The following is a 27275-nucleotide window of genomic DNA, read 5'->3' on the forward strand; positions in this document are numbered from 1 at the left end:
ACCACTGAGCAGCACCTGAGAAGTTGGGTCGGTGTCAACCAGGGGTGCACCACTCAAATGCCCCGGTGGGCTAGAACCAGCCATGACTTGCTGCACAGGGCCAAGGTCCACTTCCAGCAGATTAATTATTACATTAAAATTAATTATTGAAAATATTAATAAAAGCAAGGGGGCAGAGGGTTTGAGTCCAGGGGAAAGGCAAGGAGGAAGAGGGATGGTGTCAGTAGGCTCCAGTCCAGAGGCAGTTAGAGTGATGGACTAGGACCAGGAAGACCTGAATTCAAATCATCATTCAGCCACAAAACTCACTGCATGTCTCTGGGCCAGTCACTTCTTTCTCAGCCTAACCTAACTCATAGGGTTGTTGTGAGGATAAACATAACCATGTCCACTGCTCTGAGCTCCATGGGAGGAAGAACAGGATATTCATGTAAGAAAGTAAATCAATCAATCTGGTCTCAAGCAGCCAAGTGTATTGAGCTGCTGTTGCTGCTGCTCACCAGCAGAAAAAAGCCAAGAGCTCTTAATGGCTCTTGTAGTTTCTGCAGGATATTTCTACTTGGGGGCCAGCAAAAAAGTCCCCACGCGGGCTGAATCTGGCCCCTGGGCCTTCTGCTGTGCAGGCCTGGTGTAGGCACTAGGGAAAACAAGACGCATAAATGGAGCCTCTCCATAGTGATACAAATATAGTACACTAAATCTCTGATAGTTTACTGCCTTCTAATGATACTGGGAATCAGTCATGTGAGGAAGACCACCTCACTCTGCTTAAAGGCCCACATAGGATGCTCCCAGGCCACAGTGTGGACCAATGGCACCACTGCCATGCGTATGCTTTTATGGGCGTCAGCCCCTCAAGAGAGGCTATAGCTTAGTGGCAGAGCGTATGCTTTGCATGCAGAAGGTCTCCGGTTCCACCACACATCTTCTGGCAGAACTTGGAAAACCCTTCTCTGAAACGCTGGGAAGCCTCAGCCATTCAGTGCTGAGCTAGAAGACCAAGGGCCTGACTCCCAATAAGCCAGCTTCATATGTTCTTCACATAAATGCAGCATGGCAAACGTTTTCTGCTAGAATTGACTGCCATGCGATCGGTATCAAATATCTTACTTTTGCTTTGTAATTGAACCTGTGCAGTTTCCCCTGCTTTGGAAAATAATCTCTCTTCTTTGTTTACAAAAAAAGAATATCTGCACAAGATGTTCCTGATGCTTGCTGTTGGCCTCCTGCTCCGTTATTTGACAGCTGACTCTTATTTTCTCTCATATCTGAGCTCTACCAAATCCTTCTTCATACTCAAGACCTATACCCTAGCATGCACTGCAGTGGCCACAAACAGTCTGGGGTATGCAGGGCAGGGAGGGATGGAGTTTTGGGGATTGGCAGGGACTTGTCAAGGAACCCAAGAGACAGAATGTCAGCAGATTTGGAAACCAATGCCTCACACAGGTTCTTTTAATGGCTGCTTGCTTGTTTCTGATCCAGTAAACGGTAAGTGGAGAGCTGTAATCTAAGCACTGTGCAATTAAAGGTATTTTTATAACCTGGGCTCTTCTATCAAAATCTTTCAATTGGCTTTGGGCATAATTTTCTTCTGGCTGCACACCCAAGATGTACAGAAGAACTTTTGAGCTATAAGGCTGAGAGAGCATAGGGCCATATCCTGAATCATATTTGGAGCCCCACGTATCTGACATCACTAACCATGCTTTACTTCTACCAGGATTCATGAACAGAGACAATTTCATACAAGCGAAAACACAACCTTCCCTTTAAACCTCACGGTAACGCATCCTGAAGGAACAGTTAAGCTAAGGCTGCAATCTTCTGCATACTTACTTGGGAGTGAGCCCCATTACACTCAGTGGGATGTATGTCTCAGAAACGTGCTTAGAATTGCACTTTTAGAACAGGAACCTTAGAACAAACCACACATTGCAAGAACTCATCCATAACATAGAGAATGTACATTGTAACTTCTTGTTGGGTTTTGAAAATATAAAATGATGAAAGGTTAATCACCAATAGCAGCCAATGAGGCTGTTCAGTGACCCTACCTGGGCTTGCACAGTCCTACCCGAATAGGGCTCCTTGTGTGGAGTGCTGGGATAGGGCCCGATCCCAGCACTGCCCTGCCAGGTAGCTTGGGTTCCCCCCTCCCCCAGGCTATTACTGAGGTAAAAGGGCATGAGCGTGCCCTTCTACTCCAGGGCCCAGTTGTGTGTGTGCTCCGACTGCCACAGAGCCAGGTGCCTAGAGTGCCCAGCTTGAGGAGGAATCCCTCAATGCACTGTGCTCTGGCACAGTGCAATGGTCCCCTGCTAACTTGGCAAAGAGGCACCTTTTAACGTGGTGATTCTCTTTATTTAGCAGGGGGAGAGTAACTGGCCCTATCCATCCCCAGCACAGTACCTCCAGTGACCATTGCTGGTGTCTATATCTTATGTTTCTTTTTAGATTGTGAGCCCTTTTGGGACAGGGATCCATCTTATTTATTTATTATCTCTCTGTGTAAACTGCCCTGAGCCATTTTTGGAAGGGAGGTATGGAAATCAAATGAAGAAGAAGAAGAAGAAGAAGAAGAAGAATGGGGGAGATTTCTGGAGGCCGGGCCGTGTTTCCCCGGCCTCCAGATGACTGTGCAGCTCCAAGGAGTGCGGCTCATATGGGTGCTTGAGCTGCGCAGCCCGAAGAAGAGAGGAGATAGACTGGGGGGAAGGTAAGAGCGCTCCTGCCTCCTCCCCGCCCAGCCCCACTTTCTTGGGTTGTGTGAATGACAATACTTACTTGCTTGTTTTCATTCAAATAAAGTGTTAAAGCAGCTGTGTTTTCACAGTTGTGTGTTTCCAGGTATGCCCTGTTTTAAAGGAAACTCCAGGTGCATGCAAGTGTAATGGAAGCATAGGCCAAGGGGTGCAGCTAAAATTCAGAAGATGGGTTCAAAGAACCCGGGCCCCCAGCTCCTGAGGGCCCCCAGCTCCACCCCTCCCTGTTTTCTTCATTATCTCCCTCACTCCTCTTCACCTGACTTTTTTCCACATTTCATTCAATGGGAATTACCTCTTAGTAAGTGTGCCTAAGACTGCAGGCTTCAAGTACTACAAGAGACATAGCTAAAAGTATATCTGGATTCTTCCTTACTCCATTTCCTAATCCATGTTACAGCTCTAGACATGTGCATGCATTTCAGGATGAATGAAAAACTGGACCAAATGGGGCCCATTCCATTCAGTTTTTCTTTGTAGCTAAACAAAAAAACATTGAAATAAAGGACAAAAAATGGATAAGAATGGGTTTGGTTTTGGGACCAGTGTTCTCTCTATTCCCCTCCCCCCCATCTGTGTGTGGAATGAGTTGGGGTTTTTTTCTGGGTGGCAGTATCAACACAGCTATATGTGCACCTGCATTCAGAATGGGGCCCTCCTGATTCAACCTGAGCAGGAACTAAAATGAACTGAGCGGACATTAAAGAAGTGTCAGTGCGTGCATATGCATACGCCTTAGAGGGAACACTGTTTGGGACTCCATTTTCTCCCATTTCTGCAGAGAGGTCTTACCTTAACTTGGAAACAGAGAGCTCCTCTGCACTGCTGCTTATATGCTTTTCCTAAATAGAAAATATTAGATTTCCCCAGATGCAGTGTAATTAGGTGGCATTATGGTAAGCATGGTGGCTGCCAGTGAGAGCAGGCGGTAACAATGATAGGGCAAGGGGAGACCGTTGTCTGGGGGCCCCACTGCCTGGAGGGGCACCCCAGAGGCACCTCACGTGACTCCCCATTGCCCCCTGCCCAGCCCCATAGCCTCTCAGCCACTTGCCCTCTTCGCCGTCTCTCCTGCTTGTTCTGCTGGCCCGCAATGGAAGCAGCAGGCAAGCTGCCAAGAGCTCCTTTTCTCCCGCCTCTCAGCTGATCGGCGGGTGGGCGGGGCTTCCACGGAGGCCTCCGTGTAGGCCGCAGTGAAGCCTGAACTCGAGTAGGGCCCAAGCAAGCCAGGAAGGAGGAGGCAGCCAGAGTGTTCTCTGCAGCAGAAGACTCCTTGCTGCCCTGCTTAACCTAGACCAGCATTTGCCAGGTAGAGTGTGAACTCCTTTTTGTGGTTACCTTTCCCGCCCCGCCCCCCCCTATATAGGGATCTGCTTGCCATAGGGCTTGGATATGGGGGTGGGGGAGGAGGGACCGAGAAGTCTCTGAATATTTATTTTGAAACAGCTTGGAACATTTGCTGACTTAAAAAAAACTATCTAAAAAGTCCTATAAGTGGCTTGTTTCATGGCAGAAAATTGCAAAAACTTCTGGAACAGTATTTTAATAATTTTATTCATTCATTCATTTATTTATAAATGCACTTATGTTCAAGTTGTTTTGCAACCCAGAAGGTCTGAGTGAGAACTGTGAAGCATGTGTGGTGCTTTTATTTTATTTTTCTTGTGTGTGAACTGCTCCCCAATAACTTGCAGGGACTTCAGGGTAAATCTGGCCAACATGTGAATGCAGCACCTCCATTCCAGAGGAGATGTGTCTTAAAGGGCTTTAAAAGCCTCCTGTGAAAAATCTCCTGCAATCAAACTTGACTGAATTTGTTCAGAATTCTGAGAAAACAAACATAGGCTCACCCTGCATGGTTGAAAGTCTCCTTTGCTAATCTGCAGCGAGGGGCCCATTTTAATAATTCATCTTTCTAGTGTTTTCTAGGCATTAAAAGTAATACAAATGTATAGTACTCAATGTATATCACTATATATTGTGACGTGTGTGTGTGTATTCAGTGAAATGTATTTGCAGGCAGCATACTTATTTTGGAATATCAGACTTAAATCCTTGGGGGCCTGGGGTGTGCGGAGGCCCTGGACTTTGGGGCGGGGGGGCCCATTTAAAAATCTTGTCTCTGGGCCCACTCCAACCTTGCTACGCCCCTGAGTGAGAGCCACTCTCTCCCTCTGCAATACCACAGATTGATGCTGTCTCAGGGGCACTGTGGGTTAATCAAAATGGCCACCTTCAGCCAGCAGCTATGCAGAGGAACTGCTGTCATCGTCATCTGCACAAATAACAAGCCAACAAAAAATGCTGAAAATAATCAGGAAATTATGGAAATGAACACAATTCTAACACATAAGAAATAAAATTAGCATAAGTATCATAAATATAAAAGAAAGAATAAATAAGCAAATGGGGTCTTACATAATGACAATGTATGGGGTAACAATTAAAAAAAACCCAAAACCATGCACATCCCTAAATGGCTCTGATCTAATCACAGCTGTCCAGGAGAATGAAATCTATATCTAATCTGGATTTAAATGGCAGCTGCCTGTTGAGTGAACAGGAGAACCTAAAAATGAGGGGATGCTGCTGATCAGAGCCAGGTAGGAAACCTTTCGGCAGTTGTCTTTGTTTCAATGAGGTTTGCACAGAAAGGCATCCCAAGACTGCTTAAGATGCATAAGACAAACTGTGTGGGCCCCAGGACAAGAAGGATGCTGAGAGACAGAAACATCAGCAGAGCTGTGTGTAGGAGTACATGACTTTAATAGCTATGGGCACTGCAGATCAGGCACAAGCTGACTCAGAAAGCTCACAGAGAAAATTACATTTAAAAATTAAAAGTATGGAACAAGACAAACCATCCACTTCGATTGAAGCAGTAATGATAAGTTAAGAAAACCTACCATGAAGTTATCAACTCACGTCATGCCTAAGAACAAAGCATTAGCAGTCTGGCATATATAATCAAGAGAGAAACCTATCTATAGTTCCATATAAATAAACGTATCCCTGGGAGATGATGAGAGAAGGGAAAGAAGATTAAAACTGGTAAGAGAAAAGTTGGAGCAATGAGTTCCCAGGACAGTGTCTGCATCTATAGAAAAGGGCTATTTAATGGGGTAGTCTGAGGCAGCTAGTATCAGTCATGAAGGTCGTTCACATGACCAGCTTACCTGGGGTTGGGGAGGGCTGGTGGGGAGGCAGACTCCTATCTGCCTCCCTACACGCAATCATGGTTTTACTAAGGGCTCTGCCCTCATACACCACATGAGTGGCACTGTGGCGAGCAGCAGAGACAGAGGAGGAAGTCCTCAGGCATCCCACAATGCACCACACCAGGATCACGGTGCACTGGGGGATTTCACCACTGCTAGGTGCTCTTGCCACTCAGCTCTGTGGGTGCTTGTGCTGCAGGCAGCCCAAGCATTCATACGACTGGGAAATGGAGTAGAAAGGCACGCTTGCACCCTTCTACCTCATTACTAGCTCAGGTACAAAACCTGGGCTACCCTGCTGCAGAGCGCCGGGATTGGGGCTGATCCTGGCGCTCCACACAAGCAGCCCTACACGAGCAGCCCTTATGGTGTTTTTGTTTGTTTCTTTGTTTTACTGTAGTGGCGTGTCCCATGGCCCCATGCTTCGATGCAAGTCACTGCTGGTGGAAAAGTTGCTAAGCCTGCTATGAATGTCAAAAGTGCTTATATTTAAGAGTCAGATCACTTAGACATCATAATACAAAAACAGGAAAAGAAAGGAAGTAAGGGATAGCTGTAAGCCCCACTCCCAGCACCCCAGAAAAGAAAGAAATCAGAATCTGATTTGTTGAACTGAGTTGCTAGGACAAGAAATTGAACAGAGAATGTTCTCACACAGCAAGGTGCCATGCATTATACCACAGACAGGCAAGAAGGGAAAGCTACAAAAGCAACAGAAACGGAACCATCCCATACCTACATACACGCTAGGAAAACCAGGACTGTATAAACCAAATTACCTTTTAAAGCCATGCTCCAAAAGCAATAATAACTATATATATCCCAAAGATTGGTACAATTGAGCAGCCCCTGGTAGGGATGTGCACAGCACCGGTTCAGAGACCCTTTATGTGACTCTGAACCGGTTCAAGAGGCAGCCGGTTCTGCCGGTTTGATGGCACCGGGGGTTGGGTTTCTTTCCGCACTGGCCCAAACAGGACAATGGTGTTCTGTTGGGACTGCTCCACCAGGGGCTAGGGATGGAACCAGGCGGGGGTGGTTCAATGGTGCCAGGGGTGCTGCTTTAAGAGCCGGGGAGGGTGCACTTACCCCCTCCCTCCTCTCTTCCCCCACTAGCGCTCCTTTATTCTGAAGTTAATCGGGGCAGCAGAGTACCTCCCTGCTGCCCCATTGCCCCCTTTGTCTGGATACAACTGGAAGTATCCGCTGCTGCGCCTGCGCACGCCGCCACAGCCATGCGCGACAGCACAACTTATGTGCACCCATGCCAGCTGCGCAGGCACAGCAGATACTTCTGGTTATATCTGGACAACGGGGGCAACAGGGCAGCAGGGGAAAGGGCATCTCTGCCACCCTGATTAACTTCAGAATAAAGGAGCGCTGGTGGGGGAAGAGAGGAGGGAGGGGGTAAGTGCACCCTCCCCAGCTCTTAAAGCAGCACCCCTGGCACCATTGAACCACCCCCACCTGGCTCCATGCATATCCCTAGGCCCTGGTGGAGCAGTCCCAACAGAACACCATTGTCCTGTTTTGGCCAGTGCTGAAAGAAACCCAACTAATAGCTAATGGGGTTTAATAATTTTCAAATGTTTGAGTGACCTGATTTCTGTCTGAAAGAATGTCGTTCCTCACTTTAGCATTTGCTGCAGCATTCCCTAGACAAAAATAGGAAAAAGCCTGTAACACTGGGTTTCTAAACCAAGGATTACTACCTGAGCCCCACCCCACTCCAATTACACATTACTGAAAGCTCTCCCCTTCTACCTGGTATATGCAGCATGTATTTAAAGCCTGTTGATCTAAGAACCAAAAGAAAGTGTTTGTTCTTCTGGCTAAGGATATACTTGGGGAAAAACCACCATTGTCTATGCAGTATGTTATCAACAGTTCAAAATAGACAGCAGCAGCTCCAGCACATGAAATGGCCGGCTGTGGGCTGCATGGTGCCTTAGCGTTCACAAACATGCACGAACATGGCACATGGTGCGGCATCCTGCTTGTCAGCCAGAGCCATGCACTTGGTGCATGGAGGATGCTCAGTTCTAGGGATGTGCAAATCCATTCATATTTGAATCAGTTTGACTTGAATCTGGCCAGTCTGACTGATTCCCTTTCGAATCAAATCGCCTCTACAAGAGGCAATTTGATTCAGATTGAATCCATCTGAATTGATTCGACTTGTACTACTGTATGGGGGGACAGGGGAGGAGAGCCTCTCCTTTCTGCCTTAAAACAAAAACAAAGACGTGTCGGGGGGGGGGCCCAGAAATTACCTTTATTGTACATAGTCCACAGTGGGCGGGAGGTGACGACCCGACCTGCCACCCCCCTGCAGCCTGCCAGCTGCTTCTTTGGCAAACAAGAGGTGCAGAGGCGCCTTTGAACCACCACTGCAGTGCTGGCAATGGTGGGGAGGCAGTGACCTGAGCTGTAATCCCTCCCGGCAGCAGGCCGGGCCAGCCACTCACACCAGGCTAAGCTTTTAAATGGCCTCTGCACATGTGCAGGGAGGCCATTTAAAGGGATAGCCTGGTGTTCTTTTAGCTAGAACTAAGCTAAAAGTGTTTTCTTGCACAAAAAACTTTCTTTTAGTGTTTTCTTGCACAAAAAACACGGGTATTCTAATTTCTGGGCTCCCCAGCAGCTCTTTGTTGTTGTTGTTTTAAAAGGCTATAAGGAGAAACTTTCCTCCCCCTCCCCCATACAGTACAGGTCAAATAGATTCGTATTTGATTTAAATCAAGTCAGAATTGAATTGGCCTGTTTAGGACTGATTCGATTCGTGTTCAAATCAAAACAGCATGTTTTCCATTCGTGCACATCCCTAACAAGTTTCAGCCCACTTGCTGGAGGAGTGCCCTTATCCATTTTACGAGAGGGGCCATAGATGAAGGGTAGGGCACATGCTTTGCATGCAGACAATTTCACGTTCAGTCTCTGATGTCTTTAGGTAGACCTGGAAAATGTTGCTCTCTGAAACTCTGGAGGGCCCTTGTCAGTCAGAATAGACAGCACTGAGCTAGACGGACCAATGATCTGACTCAGTGGAAGGCAGCCCTGGTCCTTGTCCAACACTCTTAGCACTACGCCACACTCTTCTCAGGTGTTAACATACAAGTTAAACAAAGACTCTTGTGGCACCTTAAAACCAACACATTTACTCACAAGGATATCACTTCAGGCTACAAGAAGTGTAGCTGAGACTAGACATTCAGTTCCCGAATGAATGGGAAAAGATACAAATGGGGCCCATTCATAGCTATTTTCATTTGTACTAAAATTAAGGCACTATGACATGAATTGCAGCTAATGGAAGTTCTGTTCTCAGAGCCATTAATGGTTGCCATTCATTTGCTTTTTAAAGATAATGCTTTTCTTACTCATAACAAGAAACTCCTAGTTAGAGCTTCATTGTGCAACTGCCTCTTTTGCCAGCCATTTTTTCCAGCCCATATGCCCCATGATGCAGCATTGCCATAGGGCACTGTGGGTCAATAAAATAAAGTAAGATAAAACAAAAATGGTCACTGCAAGGAAGTGATTGTGCTACAAGTAAGAAAAACAATTTCTTATTATTTTAAAACAAAAATGAAAACAAATTAAAATGATACAAAAATTAAATGAATTTGAATTGTTTAAAAAATGAAAACAAAAACTAGAGTTTTTGCACATGCCTAATTCAGACATGCATGGCTTGTGACCCGAGCTAGATGCAATATGGCAACCCAACAGGGACTCAGTAAATCTTCTGCTTTTGCTGCCTGCCTGGGACTGTATCGATTACTTCACAGGTCACAATACACATCTGGGTGGCTTGCATTCAGCTCAAGGGGGCACGAGTTGAGCAGGTCTGCTTTTGCTATCAACTATTTTTAATACACAAAACCACTCCAACCTCTTCAGTTCAAGTTACTGTCAACCTTGGGATTTAAAACCTGGGAAAATTGACAAGAAGCAGACCTGCTGTGCCATTTGCATTCACATGCTTCATATGGTAATGCTGGGCCTTGGCTGGGAATGTTAAGCTGTTGGGAGATGCCAAAGCTTGGGAATCCCTCTGATCTTAAGCATGAGGCGCTTGGGCTTATAACTTGTAGCCCACCAAATATATAGCAGCCTGCTATATTAGCAGGCAGAGCTCCTAGCTCAGCTCATCATTTATAGGGTCTGAAAATGCATTCGTGCTGGCTGAGGTTCAGTCAATGCTGCCATTCACCAGGCTCTACTTTTTATTTCAACTTTAGCCCTAGATTAAAAGTACAGTCAGTGTGATCGGAGAGAAGGGTAGAACAGCGGAGAAGCTCCTGTGGGCTTCAGGTATTCTCTTAGCTCTCTGATCTGAGGCATAATCCTTTGCTCTAGTGGTGGCTAAGCAGATCAGCAGCAGATAGGGAGACCTTTGACAGAGCCCTGCCACCCAAGAGAGGGCTTGAAATCTGGGCTCTTTGACCCGATTGCATCCTGAGATTCTTCAACAGCAGGTTAGAAAAAGAGGCTTAATTCTGCCCCTTTCTAAACTGTGAGTGCTTGATCAAGGGCTTAAGAGGGTTGTAGACTGTATATAGCAGAACTGGTGTTGTGCAGTGGCTGTGAGTTGAGGTCTCCAATTCAAATGTCACCAATCACCATTACCAGGGGTTCACCATCATTATCTCCCAGCCAGGGTATGTGAAAGGCTTGAGCACGAACTACGCTCAAGTAATTTTCTTTTGACTGCCTCAATCCCTTTTCTTCCCTTTGGTTATACAGAATCCCTCTATACATAGCCCAAAGCCTGATGCCCTCTCTCCATCTCTGGTGGGTTTCCAAACAACATAAGCTTGTCTTTTAGGACTTGAGTATTATATTTACCATTGTCATCGGTAACAATAGTAAATTGTCAGTGATCACAGCAGGTCACAGCACCAAGCAGATCACAGCAGCATTAACATTTCCCTAGTTCGGCTGTGAATGCAGCCCCCTCCCACGAAAATGGTTATATAACTGCTCTGTTCTCCACAATTGTATGGATGACAGCTTGAAGGGCCCTATTTTTAGCCTCTTTGCTCAGATTTCTCAATGGAAAAAAACACACTCACTGGGGGGGTGGATATTTCCATTCTTGCGGTGAAAACAACTTTGCTATAGTAATTAATTGTGAGAATATCAAAGCCTTCACACAAAAGAGAGACCTGTGGGGAACGGAGGGGGCAGCATCGCTATGTTCACAGATTGTGCTCAATGCAGCCTCCCGATGCTCCTTTCAGAAGAGAAACAATGCAGCAAATGAGAGAGGCAAATTAAAACCAAAGGGAACCAAGTGAAAGGGATCAGGCAAGTGACTCAGTATGAAGGTTTTTTGGAAATAAGCCCAGCACCAGATCAGGTGCTCTTTCCCCTGGACTCCTGGATGGACGTCCAGGGTCTCCACACCCCGAGAGTCCCCAGATCCTCTGCCCTGGGTGGTGTGGTCACCATGTCACACTCTCAGCCCGCACTATGCTGGATGGCCAAGCAGGACCTCTGCTTTAGAGACAGAGTGGGGGAGTAGGGAAAGAAATATGTGGGATGGAAATATGTTAAGTTGCGTGTTGAAATGTTTCTGCTAGTGCATATTTGCATAAATATACCTGTTTTATATTCATACATTCTTGTGAGTTCAGTTGCTGTTTGTGCCCTCAAGAATCCACATGTTAAATATACTGTGTGTGTCACTGTGTGTGTGCGCGTGTAGGTGTAGGTGGATGATCCTTAACTTTCGGTAGGGTGGGGGTGGGTGGGGGCCTCCAAAGGACTTTAGGTCTAGGCTCCAAAATTACCGAGGTTGAAGTGCACCTCTGCACAAGATGCTATCAGGCCAGGCATTTCCTTAAAGTGAGAATAAAACTCTAGTCATATCCAGGTAAGTTGTAGTATGCCCAGGCTAGGAAAAGGTTTGGGGGATTTCCCCTCTTCAAATCAATATCTAAGAACAATATTTAATGTTTGAGGTAGTTTGCACCAATGGTGCATATCCTGTGGGAAACAGGTCACATGATATAAAAGGGGTCAGGTACTGTGCAATTTCTTTTCTTTTTACCAATTACAGATTTGGAAAATCTGTCCTTCCTTAGGACTTTCTTTCTTTCTTTCTTTCTTTCTTTCTTTCTTTCTTTCTTTCTTTCGCAAATTTATTGACAGCCTGACTTCCTTAGACTCGAGGCAGTTTACATAAATTAAAACAACAATGAAGACAAGAGAAGAAGGGGGGGAATGGGTGGGAGAAAGAAAAGAAAAAAGAAAAAGAAGAACCCCTTCCCACATACACGCACATGTTAAAAACTAAAAGCCTGGCAAAATAGATAGGTTTTCAGGCCTTTTCTTAAAGGACAGAAGAGGGGAGGCATTACGAATCTCAGAAGGCAGAGTGTTCCATAAGGAGGCGGCTGCAACAGAGACGGTCCTCCCATGAGCCTAGGCCCCACGTACCTCCCTTGGGCCCAGAACTCTGAGAAGGCCCACCTGAGATGACCTCACAGAGTCACAGGGAGGGTCGAAGCTGGACGAGAGAGGTGGTCCTGAAGGTACACAAGTGCCAAACCCTGAAGGGTTTTATAGGTGATACCCAGCACCTTGAACTGGACCCGGAAGTGAACTGGCAGCCAATGCAGCAACCTCAGCAAAGGTGAAACATGATCATATTTTCTGCTGCCAATAAGCAGCCGGGCCGCAGCGTTTTGGGTGAGCTGAAGCTTCCAAGTCATCTTCAAAGGCAACCCCAGGTGGAACGCATTGCAGTAGTCCAACCGTGAGGTGACGAGGGCATGAGTTACAGTGGCCAGGCCCTGCTGGTCAAGGTAAGGCCACAACTGGAGCACCCAATGAAGCTGGGCAACGGCTCCCCTGGCCACAGCTTCCACGTGCTGTTCCAGCAGGAGCCATGAGTACAGGATAACCCCCAAATGGCAGACCTGCTCTTTCAAGGGGAGGACGACCCCATCAAGGGGAACACTCAAAACCTGAACCTGGCCAGATTGAGAACTGAACAAGAGCAACTCTGTCTTGGAAGGATTAAGCCTGAGCTTGTTTCGGTCCATCCAAACCCTTACAGCCTCCAGACACTGGGTCAACACATTCACAGCATCCCCAGATCAGCCGGGGGGTGGCAGTGTACAACTGGGTATCATCAGCTTACTGATGATACCTCACCCCAAACCGACAGATGACCTCACCCAGGGGCTTCATATAGAGGTTAAAAAGCATGGGAGCGAGGACTGGGCCCTGCGGCACTCTGCAAGAGAGAGGCCATGGGCTGGAGCACTCACCTCCAATGCAAACTGTCTGAAACCATCCACTAAGGTAGAAACGGAACCAGCACAACACTGTGCCCCCAATTCCAACCCCCACAGACGATCCAGAAGGATACCATGGTCGATGGTATCAAAAGCTACTGAGAGATCTAATAGAACCAAAAGAGGCACGCTCCCCTCATCGAGGCTCTGATAGAGGTCATCCACCAGAGCAACCAGTGCTGTTTCCGTGCTGTGCCGTGGCCTAAACCCCGGCTGAAAAAGGTCAAGGAAATCCACTTCATCTAGGATTCTCTGTAGTTGAGCAGCAACGACTGCCAGTCACTTATCTTTCAGCCTAACCTACTTCACAGGGCTGTGAGGATAAACATAACCATGGAGACGGCTGTGGGCTCCTTGGAGGAAGAGCAGGATATAAAGAGCCAGCATAGCATAGTGGTTAGAGTGTTGGACTAGGACTGGGAAGACCCAAGTTCGAATCCCCATTCAACCATGAAACTCACTGGGTGACTCTGGGCCAGTCAGGTATCTCTCAGCCTAACCTACCTCACAGGGTTGTTGTGAGGATAGAAATTACACTGCTCTGAGCTCCTTGGAGGAAGAGCAGGATATAAGTGTAAACATAAATAAAATAAAAATAAATGTATACACATACTACCAGGTACAGCATTCCACAGTGCTATTGAACATCCTCACCTGTTTGCACCCTGGTGCATATCCTGGGGAAACAGCTGGTGCAGACACATCCTAAAATGGATGGTACATAACAGATGGCAACTACTTGTTTGAATTCAGTACACCTCAGTCTTTGATACACTGAGATGCACTAATCCTAGTAAAAGATTACTAGATACAATACTACAGTAATGCTCTGTGTTTGTTTGTTTTTTTACATTTCAGCTTGCTTTTACTCAGATTCTCTGAATTGAAACAGGTACTTTGCTTATACAACAAAGTACCAGTTTCAATTCAGAGCATTTGAATAAAAGCAAGCTGAAATGTAAAAAGCAGAGCATCACTGTTGTATTCTTCTTAGTAATCTTTTATGATTTGTTGTTGAGAAATTCCTCCCAGTGGGGATCCTGTAGACGTAGAGAGTGTGGGGGTGGAACATAGCTGCCAACATGTCCCCATTCACCAGAATGGGGAAAAAGGGACATGTTGGCAGGTATGGTGGAGTCAGAAAGGGAAAGGAGGAGAAAATGGAGTTGCTGCTGAATAAAACTTTGGTTAAATCTACATAAGATTTCTGTGTGTCTGTGGAAGAATGAAGCCTAGACCTCTTGGTTTTGAAAATAAACCCTTGTATTGAAATGTGCATTGATATTCCTAAACTTACTCACTCTTTATTTCTTTCAATAGGATTTTTGTGTAAAAATGCATGCTAGTCTCTGTGTAAAGCAAGCTGACAGGGTGAACAGTTCATGGCTTCTGTGAAGCAATTTCAGTTTGTGGATGATGAAATAAATTGATTTGATTTTGGAGGGAAAGGGGGGTTTGATTTGATTGGTTACATTTTAAAATAATCGACGGAACTTAGGTTGTGCTGATTGGGTTGTTTAAAAAATGGTTAAGAACAATTTGTGTATATATAGGAGGCTGCTTTAACAGGGAGTTAGTCGGAAAGAATCATTTTGGAGATCAGAGTGTGCAGTCAGAGCTGAGATTGAGAAGAAGAAGGTTTTCGTGTTTGGTGCAGTGAAGATCAGAGGAATACAGCTTGAAGTGCCAGATGGGGTGCAGAGCTGGAGAGACCGAAAGAGAGAATTGCTAACACAGTCTAATAAAATCAGTACTGGGGCTAAGCTGCTATGGAAATCACTTGCTGAGAGTGCAGACACTCAAAATCACAGAACCACCAGTCTGGGTTGAACTCCAGTACTGTAAAAGTGACCAGGAGCAGAGACTGCACCAGGGACAGGCCACATTGCTGAAAAGGACTCTGAGTTAGGGACCAGTTTAGATAGGTCAACTGGATGCATTTTCCCAGCAATTTCTTTTGTCCTTTATGCTCTTATGGTAACTGTTTTGTTTTCTACGTTTATGCTATATTTATTTATTTATCATATTTTTATACCATCTGATATGTACATCTCTACGTGGTGTACAAATTTTACAAATTACTATTTGGTTACCATGCAAAGTAACCAGAAAGCTAATGTTTTAAATTCATCAGATTTTTACAAAGTAAACTTTCTTGTTGCCTTTAAATATTAGAAGTTTGATTGTCTCCACCCCATGCCCAAAACCTTTCCACTCAATTGAGGTGTGTGTGTGTGTGTGTGTGTTTTGTATTACTACAAAGGTTGAAGGGCTGTTTTAGTAGACACAGTCATAGAAAAGAAAAGTCTACTTGGTGGCAGTGGTAAAGCATAGATGCCACAGAGCTGGTGGGATAAGTAATTCTGCTACATGTGGTGTCATAAAGGTGGAATCAGTAGTGGGATCTGCCACACGTGGTGGTAGAGGTGGGAGCTGTCACACGTGGTAGTGCAGCAGGGCAGATCCTCCACAGTGTCTGAGGGAATTGGCTACAAAACAATCACTTTACAATTATGCCTAGAGTCTTTCTACATTACAAAAAAATAAGTTGGGCACACAAGCACAATCTAGCAATTACACAATAACTGCTGTTAGCCCCTGCCCCACTTTCATATCTAACTAAATTAATGGTCCCATGTAGGAGTCAAACAACGGAGTGCTCATGGCCAGCAAAGCAGGCCTCCATGACGATCCATTAAGCCAAACAGCCATATGTTGTGCCTTGCTGGGTACTCGAACCCCTCTCTTCTTTGCAGTCCTGAGCAGGCAGCCAAACAGGCTGCACTGGCAAACATGGCTGGTGGGCTGGAAACAAAGGTTTTCTTGTTTCTGTCCTGTATCTTTAGCAGCAGCCCAATGTGCAGACATTAGCACACCATGACTGTGATCTCCACTGTTCCCTCTAAGGCATGTGCATCAGGGGCGTTACTATAATAGGGCAAGGGGAGACAGTTGTCTGGGGGCCCACTGCCTTGGGGCCCCCCCAGAGGCAAGTCACATGACTGACTCCCCCAGCTACGCACCCGCCCGGGCTTCCTTCAGTTGTACTCATCCGCTGAAATTGATGTGAGTGTTAAGACTTGGAGCTACCAGAACAGCATGTCTTTCTCTAGTACCATTAAATGACTTGCATCGTCCACAATTTACAAAACCTTTAAAAAAATAATTTAGGATGATGTTCTATTGTGGCACATAGGTGTGTGTGTATGTCTATCTATCTATCTATCTATCTATCTATCTAATCTATCTATCTATCTATCTAATCTATCTATCTACATATGCGCTTTTTGTTACCACTATTCAGCCTAATGTAAAATTTCTTTACTTCATGAGCTGAGCTTCAGTGGGGTGGTGGTGTCTCCATTTTAAAATCTTGTCTCTAGGCCCACTCCAACCTTGCTACGCCTCTGATGTGCATGTGTGTGCGCTCACAAGTTTTTTGATGTCTGCTTAGTTAGTTTTAGATCCCACTCAGGTCAAATCAGGAAGGCCCCATTCTTAATGCACATGCACACATGCTGCCTTGATACTGACGCCCAGAACAAAACTCATTCCATACAGAGATGAGAAAAATTAGAGGGACCACTGGTGATCTCCATGCCATGGTAAAGCTCCAGCTGATTATTCCTACATACTAAGTTAAAGGCACAGGAGTTTGTTCCCCCCCCTGGCCAGTTGGAAACTTTAGCTATGTTTTACTTGATGAGTCATAAGTTTAGCAGACCTGCCATAAATAATTTTAAACCCATAAAATTAAAATAAAGCTACAGATGAACAAAATAACATAAGCGTTGCTATGTAGGCGGCATCCTGGTTTGACATAGCTTATAAAAAATCTGGCTATACAGTATTTGTGCTTTCTTGCAGTAGATGTACATTGGGGAGCACACAGCCCGCAAAGAAAGTTTGAACCTCTAAAACAGGCTTGCTTAACTTAGCCCCCCGTCCCCGGATGTTTTGAGAATACAACTCCCATAACCCCCAGCCACAGTGGGCAATAGCCAGGGAACATGGGCGTTGTAGGCCAGTATCTGCAAGATGGCCAAAGTTAGTGATGTGCACGGATTGCGGAGGCGCGGTCCAACACTGGGTGGTGGTGTTGCTTTAAGGGCGGGGGGTTGTACTTACCCCTCTCACCGCTTTCCCCCCTCCGGCACTCCAGTTTTCCACAAAATCTCCAGGGCAGCAGCATTCCTCCCTGCCACCCCTGCCCCTTGTTGTCTGCCAAATCCGGAAGTAACACGGCGCATGCGCCCACCATAGCGCATGCTGCCGATGTATGCATGCCACTGACATGCGTGCGCCACGCACTGTGGTGATTGGGCAGTGGGGATTCCATATGCAGATAGGGAGGAGGAGCCTGTGATGGTTAAGGTCAGTTGGAATGCAACTGTTACTGGTCGGAAGATGTTGATTGTAGAGAATAGGGATAGATAGATAGATAGATAGATAGATAGATAGATAGATAGATAGATAGATGGTTGGCAGGGGTCTGCAAAGAGAGGGGTTGTGAGGGAGGAAAGAGCCCCTTCAGGAGAATGAGGCAGTCGTCGTGTGAATTAGATGAGGAAACAAGATGAACAAGATCAGTTAACTCAGGAAGTGGGAGTGGGGGGAGAAGAGCGAGTGGAGGAGAGAGAAAGAGAGAAAAAAGAAGGCAGGGAAAGAAGGAAGGGGAGGGATGGCCCTATCAGCGGCCTGAGAGGAATGAGCGGCCATGGCAGTGCCTACTGGCAGCAAGGAAGGGCCCAGTCAACCACTGCTGCTGTTTGGGGCTACTGAGGCCGTTGGTGGAGGGAGGCAAGCAGGCAAGGGATGGGCCCAGGCTTGTCAGCAGCCTGAGGGGAACAAGTGGCCATGGCGGTGGTGGCAGCAAGGAAGGGCACGGTCAACCGCTGCTGCTCCTGTGGGGAGGAGCAGGAGTGGGGCTTGGGTGAGGGTGGGGAGGTCCCTGGGGATAGGGGGCTGCAGCTTGGCCAATAGGCGCCAGCAATGCTGCAGCCGTGACCAAAAGGGATGAGGGGGGTGGAGTAAAGGGATGGAGGAGTTATTAAGAGGGGTGAGGGGGATGGAAGCAATAGGATGGAGTATGAGCAGGAGCAGAACTAAGGTTCACGTGGAGATGGAGACATCTCTGAGGTGAGGGGAGCTGTAGCAGGAGAGCAATCAAGTAATAGCGTGCAGATGCTCTGCACAGGTTAAGCTAGTTTAACTTAACAGTTCTCACATATGTCTTTCCCACTCCCCACTTTTGTCTTTAAAAAGTCCAACGTTCAACTGATCCAAACTGCTTTGGGAAGAAGGAAAGTAAAACAACTGTCCAACTTGGACTCCTGGCTTGATTCAGCTCTTCTGTTTTCAAGCACTTTACTTGCTGCTTTCCATGAAGGCCCACAAGACAAACTCAAGAATTACAGCCCTGTGGTTAAATAATGCATACACATAACAACAGCCAAACAAAAACACCCCTTATTATTAAATATACATCTGCTCACCTAAGCAAGGGGTTAGGGCTGGTTCGACTTCTGTCTTATGCATTAGACAGACATCCATCCTCTCTCTCAGGGTCTACTCACAGCAGAGTAGCTTCCTGACCACACCTACCAGTCAGCCTGAACCAAGTACTACACTCTGCAGCGGTGTGTGTGTGTGTTATACAGCCACAATATATTGCATTTATATTGCACCTTTCTTCCATAGTGGAACTCAAGGTTGTGTTCTGGGGTTCCCAGGAGGCCTCCTGGCCAGGGACTAACCACGAGGCCAATGACTGTTTTTTGAGTCCTTAGACTGAGCTCTGGGACAAGCTAAGGTAAAAGTAATTGGCGAGAGTGCTTTTGTTTTGTTTATCTCAAACGGGGGAGGGTTTTGAGAAGTGGGATGGGTATTTTATACACTATATAAAGTTGAGAGAGAGAAATGTACTATGTTGAAAGATGTAATTTTTGATCAGTTGTTTCTTAATCTTAATGTATGTTTGTTAAAATTGTTTGTCCTGATTGAAAAAAAATATTAATAATAAAAAAGGGAAAGCTGCGTGATCCCAGTTACAAAAAATGTGCTTCGAATGCTCTATATAACATAAATTATGTTAAAACTAACTCTAGAGGTGTAGGCTGTGTGCAAAAAATGGAAAAGATGTGTATTTATGGTGCAAAAAAACAAATTGTGCAGATCCCCCCAAATCTCTGTGTTACACTCCTCAAATGTCCTCAGCTGACTGAGCCTTAAGCAAGTTTCACTTTTAACAGAAATGAAAAATCCTGGCTCAACGTCTTATCAGTCAAAAGGCTATGGAACTTTGTCCTACTGCTGATAGGAGCATATTTTTCAGCTAACACAGAAATGAATCACACTGAACAGGACCGTTCAGCTAGGGTTGCCACGTGTTCAGGATTGGCCTGGACAGTCTAAGAATCGGACGTCCCATCCAGGATGTAGGAAAAGTGCTGTCTTGAATATGAAATGCCCAGGAATCTGATTGGGAAGATTGCTTTAATGAATTTTACCCATTTTTATGGTGCTTCTCTCCTGTAGCTACATGGTGCGGGTGTTTAAAAGCCCCATATTCTTACCCTTTCTCTGGCAGCAGGGTTAGTCTGTGTCTGTATATGGCTCAGTATATGACCCTCCTTCTGGATCATCTCTAGTTACAAGGGGGATAGTGGTTCTCTGAGCTTACCTGTGAAGTCTAGGAACAGAGAAAGGCCCCTTTTCTCTATTATCATTGTTGAGATCCCACACTTATTGCTCGATGCAGCAGCACTTGCAGTCAATCTAAGAGGGCCTCTCTTAGCCAACCAGTGTAAAAAAGCAACACAGGGGAAAATATGTGAAACAGTTATGAAGCTCCACTGTCAATCACTCTTTCCAACCCACCCACCCCCAAAGTAGGCTTTCGAAATGTGCAGGCCTTCCTTACAGTTCTGACGGTTGTGTCCAGGAATTCTCTCCAACAAATGTGCCAGTCCTAGGTCCATCCAGTTGGAAGAAGGCTCTCCCTTGCTTGCCTCTGCTGGAGGTTTTACGCACAGCAGATATTACCGCAGCTTTACTGGGAGGCTTTACTGCAAACTTAAAGCTGTTTCAAAAAACCACTGAAAAGAGTGGAGTTTTTTTAAACTCCGGAGATAAATCAGGCTACATGTGGGTGCAGTGAAAACCCCAAATTGCATGTGTGGACTGCTCCCCAATAACTCTCAGGGACTTCGGGGAAAATCTGGCCGATATGTGCACTTGCACCCTCCATTTAGCTCACAGAGTTGTGAGCTAAAACCAAAAACCTTGAGGTAAAACTGCTGTGCGTAAAACTTCCACGAGACAACATATGGACAGCAATAAGGATATTGCCTTTTAGGGTTTTCTGCTTCAACACTGTCTTCCCGCTAAGGCCATACACTGCATCACAAAATATACATTGCATGAAGCCCTTACTAGGGCAAACATGTTTGTTTTCCCCTTTGTAAATAGCACATGCAGGGACCTCCAGTCTGGATGAGACCTGCAGTAGGAAGAGAGGGGACCTTTCTCCCAGTCACAGTCCCAATCTACATCCCCTTCCCCCCACAGCTGCTGTCTGTCCCAGAAGGAAAGCTCCCATTGGCACCATGTGGTGATCTCTGGTGGTGGTGGGAGTGGTAATATTCCCAGCAAGGTTCAAAGGTCTTCTTTCAGAAATATACTGAAGGTTAAATGACCAAAACAAACATAGAAACCAGTGTAGGCAGTGGTTACTTTATAAACCTCATAATTACTAAGGATGATGGTGCTCCTGAGGAACAATCACATGTGGTCTGAAACACTGGTGGGAGGGCAGGGGCCTCTCTCCCTGCCCTCCTTCAATGGCAACCCTGAGATGTATGTGTTTCAAAAAGAGAAACAATTCCCCATTTATCCTGCTAAAAATGCTGCATGGAAGGAAATCTTCACATGGGTCATCACAATTTATTTTATCTATTTGTTTAAAATGTTTGTATCCTGCCCCTCTAGTAACAATACTGCTCAGGGCAGCTCACAGACAATAACACAATATACAATTAATACAATTCTGTTTAAAAACAAGATCCAATTAAAACCAGGTTTACAAATTAAAAGCTTACTAGAAACAAAGAATAAAAACTAAAGTGCCTCTTTAAAAAGATGGGTCTCCAAGTGTTTCTTAAAAACCCTGTGGAAGGGAATAATTGTTGCTTTTGGGTGTAACCTAATCTCCCATGCCATGATTAGCTTGTCCAACTCTTCCTTGTCCAGAGGGGATATGATTTGTCAAAGTTTTACCATTTTCTTCTGAACTTTACTTGATTTGCTTGGTAATTTCTGAGACACTCCACTTTTTGAAATGACAGAACAAATGAGGAAGTTTCCTGTTTACAAACAGGTTCCATCATCATCTGTAACTGCACAATTCTTTTTTTTTTTAATGTAAAATTAGGAATATATAAAAAGATGACAAAATGTCACAAGACACTCTGCAGCATAGACATGGCATATGACACTAGAACCATGGGATCATGTAGAGGGGGAAGAAGAGATATGCCAAATGTGCTCTAAATGAGCAGCAAGCAACCATTCAACACCACTGGCTACACTAGAAATATATAGCTTTGATATCACCAATTAGGTGTAGCTAATTTTGATATTGCATGAACATGATGAATTCTAGACCAGGTTAGACCTGTTGTATTTATGTGTTACATTTTCTTTGTGAACTTAGGAACGACCATTTGACTGTTTTGCTCCATTCCAGAAGAACAAGGGTTCTCCCCTTTTAGGTGAGACTAGAACCTTTTCTACAATGCCAATTGTTTATAAACGTTTATCCCTTAGGGATAAATGACCCATTGCTATTTTATGGCAATTCATGCTGCACACCTCCTGCAAGTAGTACAGCATACATTGCCATAAATGACATGCTGCACTACTACAGTGCATTAGCTGCAAAAAATCTTTATCTATAAAGAAAGATTCTCATATAGCTGCATGTTGCATCCCTTCCATTTCTATATTTGAGAACATAAGAAGGGCCCTGCTGGATCAGATCAAAGGTTTAACATCTTCCTGCCCACAGTGGCCAACCAGATGTGTCTAGGAAGTCCACAAGCAAGGGATGAAGGCTAGAGATGTGCACGGAACTGGTCCTTTATGGGCCTCAGAACCAGTTCGAAAGACTGGCAGTTCGGACAGTTCAAAGATGGGGAGGATAACTTTAAGGACTGGGGAAGATGTTCTCCTCCCCACCCCGGCTGCATTTCCCCTGCCAGCGCTGTTCTCAGAAATGGTCCCACCAGGGCTGCAGCATACCTCCTTGCCACCCTGGTATGTTGCAAAGTGGAAGTGGCCGCTGTGCATGTGCACATTGTGATGTCACTGTTTTTGAGAACAGCGCCAGCGGTGGGGGGAGAGCACCCTTCCCAGTCCTTAAATTTATCCACACACCCCTTTGAACCGGCAGCCACCAGTTCCATGCACATCCCTAATGACAGCAACACATCAGTCCTCTCCTGCTGTTGCTCCACAGCAACTGGTATACTGATCTGGAGATTCCATCGAATAACCGCTGAGGAGCCCTGATGGGCTTCCTCATAGGCATTCCCAGAACACAATTTGAAAAACAACTCCTTGAATGTTGGTAGGACACACATTGTGCCAACTTCAGCAGAATTACCTCCCATTTAAAGAGCAAAGGAAACAAGGGGAGGGGCCATAGCAGACATAAGATCTCAGGTTCAATCCCTGGCAACTCTGGTTAAAACAGTCAGGTAGCAGGAGATCAAAGGACTTCTGCTTGAGACCCTGCTCCCTGTCAGAACAGCCGAGATGGACAAATTGTCTGACACAGTGTAAGGCAGCTTCATATGTTCATGTGAAGAGAACTGTCTAAAAGGTAGTGGCTCTACCTCTTAAGTGTGGCAAAGATCAGCATTGGTAAGCAAGGGTGGAGATGGAGACAAGGCACCCAGTGGGCGGGGGGCGGGGGGGGCGGTGACTGGCATGTCAGAATTGGCATAACCAGTGGGCAAAGCAACTAATAAGAACAGCTAGCTGTGCACATCCTGGGCCTTGCCCTCATTATCTCATTCAAGGCGCTGTCGTTGGGAATCCGGTCCAAGTCTTGCCTGCATGTCTCCCACAGAGGGAATAATCAAGATTAATGAATCTGAACTCCCAGGAAGTTATAATTTACATTTCCCTTTTACATTCGAGAGTGTTATCGTTGTGAGTGTTATAGTTCTTAGTGTGCTGGTTTCTTTTGTTTCGCCCCTCCTCTTGCCTGATGAGCTGGACAAAGTGCCATTCAGTGAGCAGTAATTACAGAACTGGCTCATGCAGTCACCTCTTTGAAACTACACATTGCTGGGTCTCATGCTGGTCAGGAAATCACTAAAAGTCAATCTGTTCTAAAGGCTTCTCACTGTCCCTTTATGCTTATCGAGTGATGGATCTCAGTACAGTTCCTCCTACTGGGGAGGGGGGAGAATAGGTCTCTAGAACAGGCCTGCTCAACTTAGGCTCCCCAGCTGTTTTTGGACTACAGCTCCCATAATTCCCAGCCACAGTGGCCCATAGCCAAGGATTATTGGAGTTGTAGGCCAACATCTGCAGGAGGGCCGAAGTTGAGCAGTTCTGCTCTAGAAGAATAAATAGCATGGCCACAGGAAGCAGTACAAGGCTTCTTTCTTGTTGGCCTTACCTTAATGAGCCAGTGAGGAGACATTTTCTTGATTTGTGTTCACTTCTGCCTAGTTCACACTGTGGTAGTAAACCTGTGTCTGGGCAGTCCACTTCAGACTGCAGCTGGCAGATCACAACACCAATTCCTCTGCCATATATAAAGATTGGCTGACATGAGGAGGGAAATGACTCTCAAAGCAGTCCCATTGAAATGAAAAGGACAAGCAATGCCTAGCTTGTCCTTTTTATTTCAATGGGACTACTGTAAGTCATTTCCCTCCTCAGGTAGGCTGTTCTCTGTATATCAAAAACTAGATGTCAAGGAGAAAAATTCTTTCTTAACATTCTCTCTCACACACCCTTAGGGAGAAGACAAAGTTAGATCCTTCTCCCTTATGTCTAGTTTTCTTATGTGGAGGAATGGGTGTGTGAGATAGAAAGAGAAACTGAGTGAGTGTGTATCAGTCATGTGAACTTTACATCATCACAAGAGCAGCACACTGTGAGTCTTTGAAATATCTTTGCCATTAAAACCTGAAATGGCACAATGTAACTTGAAGCATATGAACTCTGCATCATGCAAATACTGATTCCTTCCCCCGCTGCCGACACTTGTATTAAAGTATTAAAGGATCCATCTGTTGTGTGACACATAAGCAAGATTTCTTTCCAGCGTGAGACAAGGCAGTTGTATAGCACATTCACCTCAAACTGGCTTTGACTCTCACGAAAACCCTAGTGCAGACAAAGCCTCGGGGTGCAGACAAAGTGAGGGGGTGGAGCTGATTAAATCGCTGCATTAGTGGGTGGGAAAGTCATATTATTCCACCACTCCAACCTGCACTGTTGCACAAATTTAAAGCTGTTGCTGCTTTAAATTTGCTTTTTAAAGCTGTTTTTCTCCTGGTGGAAATGTCCACAGATTTGAACTGGAACATAAGAACAGATCTGCTGGATCAGGCCCAAGGCCCATCTAGTCCAGCATCCTGTTTCACACAGTGGCCCACCAGATGCCTCTGGGCAGCCCATAGGCAAGAAGTAGATGGGGGCATGCCCTCTCTCCTGCTGTTGCTCCCCTGCAACTGGTAGTTACAGTCATCTTGCCTCTGAGGCTGGAAGTGGCCTATAGCCACCAGACTAGTAGCCATTGATAGACCTGTCCTCCTCCATGAATTTGTCTAAGTCCCTTTTAAAGCCATCCAAGCTAGTGGCTATCACCACATCCCGTAGCAGAGAATTCTGGAATTAATTATGCGCTATGTGAAAAATTAATTCCTTTTTTTGGTCCTAAATTTCCTGTCCATCAGTTTCATGGGATGACTGCTGGTTCTAGTCTTGTGACAGAAGGAGAAAAATTATCTTTGTGCACTCTCTCTACTCGATGCATAATTTACCATAAAACCAAAATCGTGGCCTTTGCCAGGAGACCAAAGACATACTCCTGGCACATAAACAGGAACACAACTGAGCAGGTCTCATGCTTAAAATACCTGGGTATGGTCTTCTATGAAGCTGGCACCAGGAAGGCCTACAGCAACTAATATTGCCCAAAATGCCCAGAGAAGTACTGCCGCCATCTTTAAACTATTCTGGTCAAAAGGTGGCCACTACATACCTGCAGCCCTCAACCTATCTGAAGTAAAGCTGCTGGTTCAACTTCTCTGCAGCATACAAAATTTGCTGGGATCTGACCGCCAATAAGAATTAACCAGGCCTGACACAACTCATGCCTGCACTGTCACCCCTGGTACTCAGTTGTACAGTTTTCATTTTATCATATTTTAATCAAATTTTAACTCAAATCCTAACTATTTTACAGCTTTTCATAGATTTTAGTTTTATGTTCACAGTCTATAACCTCCGGATCTCTATGCATTTATTTTTTATTTTAATTAACGTTAACGCCCCATAGATTTTTGTTCAACAACAATAAGATTTTATCTTTAACATTACAGTTATTGACAGGCATAGATTGCTTTTAACGCTACTGTTGTTATGTTTTATCTAATGCTGGTCAAAGACCAAAATACGTTGATTGATAATTTTATACACCTCTATCATGTTGCTCCTCAGTTTCCAAACTAAAAAGCCCCAGATGCTGTAGCCTTGCCTCATACAGATGGTGCTCCAGACCCTTGATCATCTTGGTTGTCCTCTTCTGCACCTTCTCCAGTTCTAAAATGGAAAATTGGAAAATTGTTTTAAACAATGGGAAACTGTTTTAATGAATTTTACCCATTTTTGGCACTATTCTCTACTCATTGTAGTTACAATATGTCAAGATAAGTAACCCTTTATCCGATACCACTGGTGCCAACTGGCTAGGTTGCCTTTCTCTATAGGGCTCAGTAAACCCTTTCCTCTCCTTTCTGGAGAGAGCCCCCTTTTCTCTAGAGGCATTGTTGGGATCCCATTTCTCTCTAGAACACTCATTGCCTCTCTAGAACACTCATGAAGCTCTGCTCTTTCCAATATTGGTCACAAAAGAAGAGTTTTAAAATTCATGTCCCCTTTCTTTTGACAGTTGCATCTAGGAATTCTCTCTGACAAATATGGCAACCTTACCTCCATCACAGACCCCCTCCCCACCTCCATGCAGGCTCTGCCTGGGTATCAGAATTTTGTCTTTCAAGAGTTGGCATCCCTACTCTATGCCCACAACTGAATGCCCTGGCACTGGCATCAGCAAAAAACATAGATATGATTTCCTATAAGGAACAGCATTGCACATAGGCATTTTGGTGCTGGTTGCAAAGAGGCAGCTGAAATAGAGCAATTGGTGTTGCATTTGCTTTGGTGACCTTCACCTGACATTAGAGAAAGGAAACCCAACCCCTCCTCCCAGAGTATCTCATTTTGTTAACCCCCTGGTGTCCAGCATTACAAAGCAAATTGGCCGATGAGTTTGAACCACAGTTCTCTGCCTGGTAGGAGTTTGGTCATCTCCCTGAAAGAACTGACCAGGAGTACCATTTAGGGAGTGGGGAGGGGAGCCATGGCTTCTCCTGCCTTTCACATTGCTTACCATTATTAGGAAATGAGGAATGCGGATACCTTTATTTATTATGAAGTGCAATTTAATCTCCGATTTACCCCAGACCAGGCTTTTGAACCAACAATGAATCTTGCAAATTCACACTTTATACAGCAAAAGCATTTGCTGCATATACACTGGTGCTTGATGTGGCAAAATACTGTAAAACATGAAGAGGAAATATGCTTTTGTAGCAGTTTTTAGCTGGTTGCTGTAGCTATGCTTTCACTGAGGCATGATGTGCAGACATTTGCTAGTGAAAAAGTCTATCTCCATG

At 45.3% G+C, this 27275-nt stretch overlaps 1 long non-coding RNA gene across 3 annotated transcripts in view; it reads left to right on the top strand.

The window, feature by feature from the left end:
- Positions 1 to 3980: 3980 nt before the first annotated feature.
- Positions 3981 to 27275, top strand: part of LOC128344503 (uncharacterized) — a 46741-nt gene continuing 23446 nt past the window's right edge. Inside the window, exons 1-3 of one of the 3 annotated variants that reach the window (XR_008315891.1) lie at positions 18319 to 18432; positions 18994 to 19105; positions 22007 to 22064. This is a non-coding gene — a long non-coding RNA (uncharacterized LOC128344503). Of the gene's footprint in view, positions 4075 to 18318; positions 19106 to 22006; positions 22065 to 27275 lie in introns of those variants that run through there. The other 2 variants (XR_008315890.1, XR_008315892.1) reach the window with 2 other exon arrangements.

The sequence above is a fragment of the Hemicordylus capensis genome, chromosome 2 (assembly GCF_027244095.1).
Source record: "Hemicordylus capensis ecotype Gifberg chromosome 2, rHemCap1.1.pri, whole genome shotgun sequence".
NCBI classification, from domain to species: Eukaryota; Metazoa; Chordata; class Lepidosauria; order Squamata; family Cordylidae; genus Hemicordylus; species Hemicordylus capensis.